This window comes from Acipenser ruthenus, chromosome 10, assembly GCF_902713425.1.
Source record: "Acipenser ruthenus chromosome 10, fAciRut3.2 maternal haplotype, whole genome shotgun sequence".
Lineage (NCBI taxonomy): Eukaryota > Metazoa > Chordata > Actinopteri > Acipenseriformes > Acipenseridae > Acipenser > Acipenser ruthenus.
Genome location: NC_081198.1, coordinates 23,298,975 through 23,309,299, shown reverse-complemented (window position 1 = coordinate 23,309,299; position 10,325 = coordinate 23,298,975). Strand labels below are relative to the sequence as shown.

Genomic DNA, 10,325 nt, shown 5'->3' with positions numbered 1-10,325 from the left:
TGGGGCAGCAAGATGGAGAGGGTAAAGCGAGCCACTCTGAGTAAAGCCGACAAGAAGGGAGGTAAGGGGGTCCCGGACGTTGTGCAGCTCACCCGAGTGCAGGGGCTCACGCAAACTATCAAGAACATCCAGGCCCTGGACAGGAAGGTATGTTACATGAATCGTTTCTATTTTGCCACCTGTCTCAGGGCCTTGGGCCTCTGCACTATTGATAACACCGTGCCGTACTCCTGGGACCCCCCATTGTATTATAGAACCTTAAGGGACACTATATATAAATTGGGCTTAGATAAAGCAAAATTGGCCTCCTGGGAATACAAGGCTGTAACTAAATACCTTGCCGGTTCCCAGGAAATTGAAAAAGTAGCTACTTTCTCCCTCACCCAAAGCCAAAAAATCTGGGAGAATGTGTCTCACAGCTGCCTCAGTAATGTCCAGAAGGATATAGCATGGAACACCGTCCACAGTGCACTCCCCACTCGAGCGTTCATGTTCAGGAGGGGACTAGCCCAAGTAGAAACATGCCCCTATGCAAAGTGCCGCAAGAGAGAAACACCAGCCCATATCTTCTGGGAGTGTGATGTGGCTGGCAGTGTCTGGCTCTCTGTCTCTGTCTTCCTAAACAGGTTTGCTGACACGGCCAAGATGACCGCTGAGACTGTGCTCTATGGGCCTGCGGGAGGAATCGATACCAGCACAGCTAAGTGCGTTTGGCGTGTCATCAATGTTGTCAAGCAGATCCTGTGGGAAGGCCGTAACGTCTGTGTCTATCACAAGCAGGAGCTAGACACTATCACCACGACCAGAAGGGCACAAACTCTTATCAAGGACTTTGTAATTCTGGACATCCGGACCCTCGGGAAGGACAAGGCCTGCGCGGAGTGGAGGATCGCCGGACTTCAGGACGTGAAGATGGAATAAAGGAAAAAACTGGAACCGCTAGCTCCTAGGAGCGGGACTACGGGGCACCGCTAAGCCTTTTATTTATTTTGTCATGCCAGCATTCCGCCCTTTTTAGCTGGCATGACCGTTTTTTCAACGGTGCCCTGGTTTTATGTAGTCTTTTTGTTTCAGTTTTACGGACTTTTATTTGATCTACGTTGAATGTTTTATTTGATTTTGTTTTGTTTTGTTTTATGTATCTTTAAGATTTTTAATGTAAACTATTAAAAGTTACATTTTAAGTGTTTTAAAATTTTAGAATTTTAACTCACTATTTTATACACTGTCCCTTTTCCCCTGTCCCTGTTTTAGATCTAGTTTTATGTTCACTTTTGAACCTTTTTAGAGAGCACTCCCCGGCCCTCACAAGCACTGGTTTTTTATAGATGGTTCTTTTTTTCCAGTCACTTTTAAAACAGCACAGGTTTTTTTCATGTTGATTTTAATCTGTGTCTGTTTTAACCATGTACAAAGCACAATTGTCTTGGTGTTTTTAAATGTATTTTAAATGCTTTTAAAACAAAATGTATGTCTGTATGCATGAATGTCATCTTTAAAAGAAATGTAAAATGAATGAAAAAACGAATGGGTGTAAATGTAAAAAATGTAAAATCTCAATAAAAGAGTATTTTGGCTAAGATCAAGTGTAGTATCTGTTCTTATCAGTTTAATATCTGACACTCTGGCTTCTCTTCAGTTCGAATAGATCTTTCTAAGACTAAGGCTTAGAGGGTAGTGGCATTGCCCGCTCCCTCCGAGGGTCTGTGAGAGGTTTGTTCGGGTGAGGAGGAACAGAATTTTTTTTTATTTTTGACTGGCTTTCTTCAGCTCGGCAACTTTTTGGAAGACTAATGCTCAGTCTGGTTTTGGCTTGCCCAATCCAGGCCGAGGGTCTTTCAAGATTTTGTTGACTGTTGAGAGCAGTTTTTTCTTTTTCAGGCGGTTCCAGTTTTTTTCTTTTTCAGGCTTTTCCAGACGTTCCTGGAGTTAGAGAGAAGGAGGACCTACCATCCAGACGACCTTTGAGGACCCTTTGATGACCTAGACGACCTCATCCCCAGCCCTTGATTGTAATCGAGATCCAGACCGAGAGAGCAGCAGGCGCCCAGCAGAGGGCGCCATCTGGGAGGAGCAGAGGGCGGCCCCGGACCCCGAGGAGGCGTCACAGCCACGATTCTTCCTACGTGGTCTCGGTGCCAAGCAGCGCCCCCTACTCCGCCAGGGAAGGACACCGTTCACCTGGGGAGGGGGTCCCTCTTGCGAGGCGACCATCTCCTCAGGGACTAAAGTAATAGTTCCTTCAACTGCCCAGATTTGCTGCTTACGTTGTCTCTTTTCCGTAGAGAGAGACAACCCGGACGTCCAGAGGCTTCTCCCACCCCAATCGGAGGAGCCAGCTGAAGGATGGCGTTCCGGCCAACCCAGGAAGCCAGGAGGCACAATGCGGTGCGCTTCACAAGAAACAAGCAAGATGAAACGGAACCAGGACTGACGAGACTGGAGTTCAGCCGGACCATTCTTCAGAGGGGTATGGGTTTTTCCCCTTCTGACTTGAATTGTTTGGTGAAATTGCCAGGGCTTAAGGAAGTGTTTGAGGTCAGTTTTAGGAACCCCCAAAAGTTACAAGAAATGTGGTCCTTTTGGGGGGAGAATAAATATCTCGCTCCATACAAAGAATTTTGTGTGGATGCACTGACAGACAGAGAAATGAAAGTTGTTACTGTCCAATTTTTCAATGAGGCTGTTAGCGACTATGATATTACAACATGGCTTAACCGCTATGGGAGGGTGTCATCAGAAGGGAGGAAAATTACAGACGAAGATGGGGTTTGGACAGGAGCCAGAAAGTGGCTGGTACGCCTTAATGTTGATCCATCGGGCATTGGAGGCGTCCGCCACATTCCAAACTCCATAGTGTTAGGGCCCAACAGAGGGCTGGTATTCTATAATGGGATGCCAAAACTCTGCAGGAAATGTGGGGAATTAGGACACCTGGCGGCCGCATGTACTGTAGTCAAGTGCAGGAACTGCGGCGCCCCCCACGAGACCAGCCACTGCAGAGAAGAGAGGCAGTGCAATTTGTGTGGAAAGAAGGGGCACCTGTTTAAGGACTGCCCCTCTTCCTATGCCAACATGGCCAGAGCCAGCAAGGCAAATACGAACAAGCCTAGGCCTGAGCAGGAAGAGGGAACAAATAACAAAGATCAGTCCACATCACCACCAACAGTATCCAAAACCCAGACTCCAGCACCACCATCATCACCAGCACCCCCCTCACCCCCCCGCCCCCGAGACATGTCCCGTTTTACGAGGACCCCTTCCCCCAGCCCAGAGAGAGAGTACAACAGCTACTCCACTAGCTCCTCCAGTAGCTCCTCTGATACAGAACACGAGGCAGGGAGGGAGCCCGGACCCAGCAGCGCCCCCCCCCCTGAGTAGGGCCCTCTCAGCGCCAGCACTCCCCCTCGGCTCTCGTTATGACGCCATAAGGATTGAGTCCGTGGGGGAGGAAAGCGAAAGCGACAGTGAAAGTGAGAGTGAAAAGGAGGGGAAGGGAATGAAGAACCAGCAGAGGGTGGGGAAAAGAAAGGGTAGAGACGATGGGGGGAAAAGAAAGAAGATCAAGATCAAAGACAGCAAGTTGCAGGTGGCCCCCATAGATCCAAAACCAGATAATGTCCACACAAAGTCCCCAGTCTTGCCCTCGCAGGCAGAGACGGAGGCGAGTGGGACGGCTACACTGCCGTCTAGTGGGCAGGTAGCAGCCAGCCAGGGCATCCCCAGCCAGCCTTCCCAGTCGTTGGCACAAACCCTAGCACACCTCGCAGAAGAGGTGTTCACTAATGCACCGAGGGAGAGGTCGGGGTCAACACCTTCCCTGACCAGCAGTACCTCGGTAGCAATGACCCTCTTCAAGCGAAGGGCCTCCCTTCAAAGCATCCTTGACCCCCTCCCTTGTATGGGCAAAACCAGGGGCCCCCTAGAGGTCCTCCTAGATACAGCACTGGAGGACATGGGAATACCCCTGGACGCGGTAAGCCAGAAGTCTGCTAACAGCTCCAATTCAGCAGACGGTAACAGCCAAAGAATGCTGTCTGTCATAACCCCCCCCCAGGACAAAGCTGACCCACACGTTCCGAGGGGCCCTGAGCAAGTTCCACCAGACTTACCTTGTGGGGAGTTGAATAGCCCAAACAACTCCACGTACTGTGCATATAAAGATGGTGCCTTCTTGGACGAGGCAGCAGTGAGTACCTTCTCAGGGGTGATGGGAGTTGCAAATAAGCCCAAGCCCCCTCGAAGCAAGCGTAGAGCTAAGAGTAGGAAGAGTGTCCCGACCTCCCAATCATAGTCGCTATGGGGTGGACGCAGCGACTCCTTTTCTTGTTAGCTACCCTGATGGCCCTGATATGTGTGTCTGTTAATGTCAGGAGCATCAGGGAGACACAAAAAAGATTTGATGTACTAAACTATCTAGCTAACTTGAAAGCAGATCTCATCTTTCTGCAGGAGTGTGGTATTTCGTCGAGCCATGATTATAGGGACCTGAAGGAGAGTTGGACCCTGGAGGACTCCTTCTGGTCGGGCTCCAACATAGCCAGAGCCGACGGAGTAGGTATCCTGTTTAAAAACCCTTTTATTACCTCCCGCAGCAGCAGGGAGGTAGAACCTGGTAGAATTCTGAGCGTGGATGTGACATACAACAACACTCCCCTCAGACTGGTCAATGTCTACGCACCCACTAACCAAAACGAAAGAGTTCAATTTTTTCCACAGCTGCGTCCACTCCTGCTGGGGAACGTACCCGTCATCGTGTCAGGTGACTTCAATTGTGCTCTGAGGGACGTAGACCGGAGCAGGCCACGCAACGACCGCTCTAGTAGAGTTTTGTCCTCCGTAATATCTGATTTCTCCCTGTGTGATGCAGGTAAGGACCTGGTGCCTCCCTTTACCTGGGTGAGCTCATCTGGGACCTCCTTCTCCCGTATAGATCTCGTCCTGCATACCAGCTCCCTTACGAAGACGGCAGTAGACACCCAGGCCGTCTTCTTCTCTGACCATAGGCTCCTGCAGGTAACATTGCAGGTCCCTCAGACCTCCCAGATGGGGTCAGGGGTCTGGAAATTAAACACCTCCTTACTCGATGACCCCTCCATAGCTGCAGCCTATAAGAGCAGGCTTGTTGAGTGGACCACTTTGCGTGACCTATTCAACTCCCCTATAGAGTGGTGGGAGATGGTCAAAATCAGAACTAAGGGTTATTTCATAGCAGCAGGCAAGAGGAAAGCAAAAGAAAGGAGAGCCAAATATAAATACCTGAATGCTGCCCTCCAGCGTCTGAGCCTGCTTCAGCTTCGGGGGTTCCCTGTAAGCGACGAGATAGCCCAGACCAAGCTAGATCTTTCAGTGCTTTGTAGGGAGGAACAACGAAAGGTCATGCACAATGCAAAAGTGCAAAAAATGGAGGAAGACGAAAAGTGTACTCGCTTCTTCTTCCAGAAAACGAGGGAGAAGCGGCACTTGATGTCCTCCATGCTCGACAGCAGGGGGAGGATAGTAGAGGATAGTGAGGGAGTGAAAAAAGTGGTAGAGAACTTCTATAGGGACCTGTAAAACATCAAAGCTACAGATGACACCCTGATAGAGTGGTTCCTGAGCCAGTTGGAGCCTGACTCAGTGCGGGACGACGAGGAGGAGGAGAAGGACCCAGAACTCACGCTGGAGGAGCTCACCCAGGCGGTTAAGACCATGAACACCGGTAAGACGCCAGGTCCAGATGGCATCCCGGGTGAGTATTACCATCTTTTTTGGGACACGCTAAAAGTCCATTTAGCGGAGGTCTACAGAGCGGTCTACAGGGAGAAGCGGTTGGGCCCTTCTATGCGGGAGAGTGTAATTACTCTCCTTCATAAGAAAGGGGAAGTTAAAGATCTACGGAATTGGCGCCCAATCAGCCTCCTTTGCGTGGATTACAAGATACTAGCCAAAGCTCTGATGCTCCGGCTACAAGTACACCTCCCTTTGGTCATTGGCCCCGACCAGGCTTGTGGCGTCCCAGGGAGGTCCATCACGGGTATTTTAATGTTAACAAGGGACATTCTGGCTTATTCTAGAGAACGGAACCATCCCCTCTGCCTGTTCAACCTTGACCAGGAGAAGGCGTTCGATAGGGTAAGCCATGAATATATGTACAAAGTGATGGACCAGATGAAATTCGCTCCTGGACTTAGGGAGTGGGTTAAAACCATATATACAAACATTAGTACCCGAGTCTTGGTGAACAGGCACCTGACTGGTAAAATATCTATCCAGTCAGGGGTCAGACAGGGTTGCCCACTATCCCCACTGCTATATGTCGTGTGCATTGAACCCCTCCTGCAGGCAATTCGTAGGGATACCAATATAACTGGTTTCCAGCTGCCTGGATCCAACGGGGTCCAGGTCAAAACAACAGCATATATGGACGATGTGTCACTCATTTGCACCAACACATCGTCGGTACCTCGGATTAGTAATATCCTTGAGAAGTACTGCACGGCGACCGGGGCAGTGATTAATAAGTCCAAGAGCGAAGTCTACGTGTCTAAAAATTGGCAGGTAGATAGGGAACTGTCGGACATGTACCCTGTCAAAAAGGACAAAATCAAGATTCTGGGCCTCATTTTCGAGAACAATAGCTCGGGGGCCCAGAGCTGGACGGCGGCCATTAACCAGGTCCGTAAAAAGATTGGCGGATGGAGCACAAGATCCTTAACAATGACGGGTAGAGTATTAATAACCAAGTCTATACTGTTCCCCATCCTCTCTTATGTAGGAAAAATCTTTCCCCCAGACAGGACCACCAAAAAAGTGGTGGACCGCATTATCCACCGCTTTATCTGGGGCAGCAAGATGGAGAGGGTAAAGCGAGCCACTCTGAGTAAAGCCGACAAGAAGGGAGGTAAGGGGGTCCCGGACGTTGTGCAGCTCACCCGAGTGCAGGGGCTCACGCAAACTATCAAGAACATCCAGGCCCTGGACAGGAAGGTATGTTACATGAATCGTTTCTATTTTGCCACCTGTCTCAGGGCCTTGGGCCTCTGCACTATTGATAACACCGTGCCGTACTCCTGGGACCCCCCATTGTATTATAGAACCTTAAGGGACACTATATATAAATTGGGCTTAGATAAAGCAAAATTGGCCTCCTGGGAATACAAGGCTGTAACTAAATATCTTGCCGGTTCCCAGGAAATTGAAAAAGTAGCTACTTTCTCCCTCACCCAAAGCCAAAAAATCTGGGAGAATGTGTCTCACAGCTGCCTCAGTAATGTCCAGAAGGATATAGCATGGAACACCGTCCACAGTGCACTCCCCACTCGAGCGTTCATGTTCAGGAGGGGACTAGCCCAAGTAGAAACATGCCCCTATGCAAAGTGCCGCAAGAGAGAAACACCAGCCCATATCTTCTGGGAGTGTGATGTGGCTGGCAGTGTCTGGCTCTCTGTCTCTGTCTTCCTAAACAGGTTTGCTGACACGGCCAAGATGACCGCTGAGACTGTGCTCTATGGGCCTGCGGGAGGAATCACTACCAGCACAGCTAAGTGCGTTTGGCGTGTCATCAATGTTGTCAAGCAGATCCTGTGGGAAGGCCGTAACGTCTGTGTCTATCACAAGCAGGAGCTAGACACTATCACCACGACCAGAAGGGCACAAACTCTTATCAAGGACTTTGTAATTCTGGACATCCGGACCCTCGGGAAGGACAAGGCCTGCGCGGAGTGGAGGATCGCCGGACTTCAGGACGTGAAGATGGAATAAAGGAAAAAACTGGAACCGCTAGCTCCTAGGAGCGGGACTACGGGGCACCGCTAAGCCTTTTATTTATTTTGTCATGCCAGCATTCCGCCCTTTTTAGCTGGCATGACCGTTTTTCAACGGTGCCCTGGTTTTATGTAGTCTTTTTGTTTCAGTTTTATGGACCTTTGATTTAATTTGAATGTTTTATTTGATTTTGTTTTGTTTTGTTTTATGTATCTTTAAGATTTTTAATGTAAACTATTAAAAGTTACATTTTAAGTGTTTTAAAATTTTAGAATTTTAACTCACTGTTTATACACTGTCCCTTTTCCCCTGTCCCTGTTTTAGATCTAGGTTTATGTTCACTTTTTTAGAGAGCACTCCCCGGCCCTCACAAGCACTGGTTTTTTATAGATGGTTCTTTTTTTCCAGTCACTTTTAAAACAGCACAGGTTTTTTTCATGTTGATTTTAATCTGTGTCTGTTTTAACCATGTACAAAGCACAATTGTCTTGGTGTTTTTAAATGTATTTTAAATGCTTTTAAAACAAAATGTATGTCTGTATGCATGAATGTCATCTTTAAAAGAAATGTAAAATGAATGAAAAAACGAATGGGTGTAAATGTAAAAAATGTAAAATCTCAATAAAAGAGTATTAATATCTGATACGTCCCCTATCAGGGGACCATATATTAAATTGATTTTTGGAATCGGGAGATGGAACAGGGGCTTGCTCCGTCCACTCCACGCATCGGCCCGGTATTGCAGTACCTCCGGGAACGGTGCACACCTTTCTCTAACGTTGGTCAAAGTCAGATCTGGATCTCTCCTGTGAGCATTTTGTCTACCCCTGCTGGAGGGAGAGTGCCAGTGTTGATGCAAGTTTTCCCGCCGTTTTACTTCTTTTTTTTTCTTTCTCTCTTTCTTTCTCTCTTTCTCTCTTTCTTTCTCTCTTTCTTTCTTGCTGTCTTTCTTTCTTTTATTCACATGTGGTGATGATGTAGACAGCAGCAGGTTGTTTCCTGGGAGCATGCAGCTAACCAGACAAGTGTGGTGGAACATGTCCCTATGCCAGGACCTTCTTAGCAAGCCAGCCAGCCAGCGAGGCACAGTTGTAGTTACCCAAGGCACCTTGCACAGCATAGCAGCTTGGCATGACTATTTGTAAGACGCACTCCGCCAGTTTATGTTTTGTTTTTGGTGTTATGTGTGTGTTTTTGCTTTGTTTTGTTTTCTCCTGCTTAAATTGCACATTTCCCCTCTGGAAGCAGCAGCCCGTTTTTTGGGGGTCTGCTTGTGCTTGGAATTTTGCACCCACCTTTGAATCCACCTGTGCCGTCCGGGCTGGGGGGCCCCGGGCAAGGGCCAAGTCGCCATCGCTTCTCGGCCTTTTGGCTAAGATCAAGTGTAGTATCTGTTCTTATCAGTTTAATATCTGATACGTCCCCTATCAGGGGACCATATATTAAATTGATTTTTGGAATCGGGAGATGGAACAGGGGCTTGCTCCGTCCACTCCACGCATCGGCCCGGTATTGCAGTACCTCCGGGAACGGTGCACACCTTTCTCTAACGTTGGTCAAAGTCAGATCTGGATCTCTCCTGTGAGCATTTTGTCTACCCCTGCTGGAGGGAGAGTGCCAGTGTTGATGCAAGTTTTCCCGCCGTTTTACTTCTTTTTTTTCTTTCTCTCTTTCTTTCTTTCTCTCTTTCTTTCTCTCTTTCTCTCTTTCTTTCTCTCTTTCTTTCTTGCTGTCTTTCTTTCTTTTATTCACATGTGGTGATGATGTAGACAGCAGCAGGTTGTTTCCTGGGAGCATGCAGCTAACCAGACAAGTGTGGTGGAACATGTCCCTATGCCAGGACCTTCTTAGCAAGCCAGCCAGCCAGCGAGGCACAGTTGTAGTTACCCAAGGCACCTTGCACAGCATAGCAGCTTGGCATGACTATTTGTAAGACGCACTCCGCCAGTTTATGTTTTGTTTTTGGTGTTATGTGTGTGTTTTTGCTTTGTTTTGTTTTCTCCTGCTTAAATTGCACATTTCCCCTCTGGAAGCAGCAGCCCGTTTTTTGGGGGTCTGCTTGTGCTTGGAATTTTGCACCCACCTTTGAATCCCCCTGTGCCGTCCGGGCTGGGGGGCCCCTGGCAAGGGCCAAGTCGCCATCGCTTCTCGGCCTTTTGGCTAAGATCAAGTGTAGTATCTGTTCTTATCAGTTTAATATCTGATACGTCCCCTATCAGGGGACCATATATTAAATTGATTTTTGGAATCGGGAGATGGAACAGGGGCTTGCTCCGTCCACTCCACGCATCGGCCCGGTATTGCAGTACCTCCGGGAACGGTGCACACCTTTCTCTAACGTTGGTCAAAGTCAGATCTGGATCTCTCCTGTGAGCATTTTGTCTACCCCTGCTGGAGGGAGAGTGCCAGTGTTGATGCAAGTTTTCCCGCCGTTTTACTTCTTTTTTTTTTCTTTCTTTCTTTCTCTCTTCTTTCTTTCTCTCTTTCTTTCTCTCTTTCTTTTTTGCTGTCTTTCTTTCTTTTATTCACATGTGGTGATGATGTAGACAGCAGCAGGTTGTTTCCTGGGAGCATGCAGC

At 48.3% G+C, this 10,325-nt stretch overlaps 2 non-coding genes and 2 pseudogenes across 2 annotated transcripts; all 4 read left to right on the top strand.

Moving 5' to 3' along the window:
- Nucleotides 1–1,564: 1,564 nt before the first annotated feature.
- Nucleotides 1,565–1,655, top strand: LOC131738880 (U2 spliceosomal RNA; annotated as a pseudogene).
- Nucleotides 1,656–8,361: 6,706 nt separating this feature from the next.
- On the top strand, nucleotides 8,362–8,516 carry LOC131738702 (U2 spliceosomal RNA; annotated as a pseudogene).
- Nucleotides 8,517–9,098: 582 nt separating this feature from the next.
- Nucleotides 9,099–9,289, top strand: LOC131739176 (U2 spliceosomal RNA). The gene has a single exon (XR_009330343.1). It is a non-coding gene; the product is annotated as a U2 spliceosomal RNA (small nuclear RNA).
- Nucleotides 9,290–9,886: 597 nt separating this feature from the next.
- LOC131739175 (U2 spliceosomal RNA) lies at nucleotides 9,887–10,077 on the top strand. The gene has a single exon (XR_009330342.1). It is a non-coding gene; the product is annotated as a U2 spliceosomal RNA (small nuclear RNA).
- The last annotated feature ends 248 nt before the right edge of the window (nucleotides 10,078–10,325 follow it).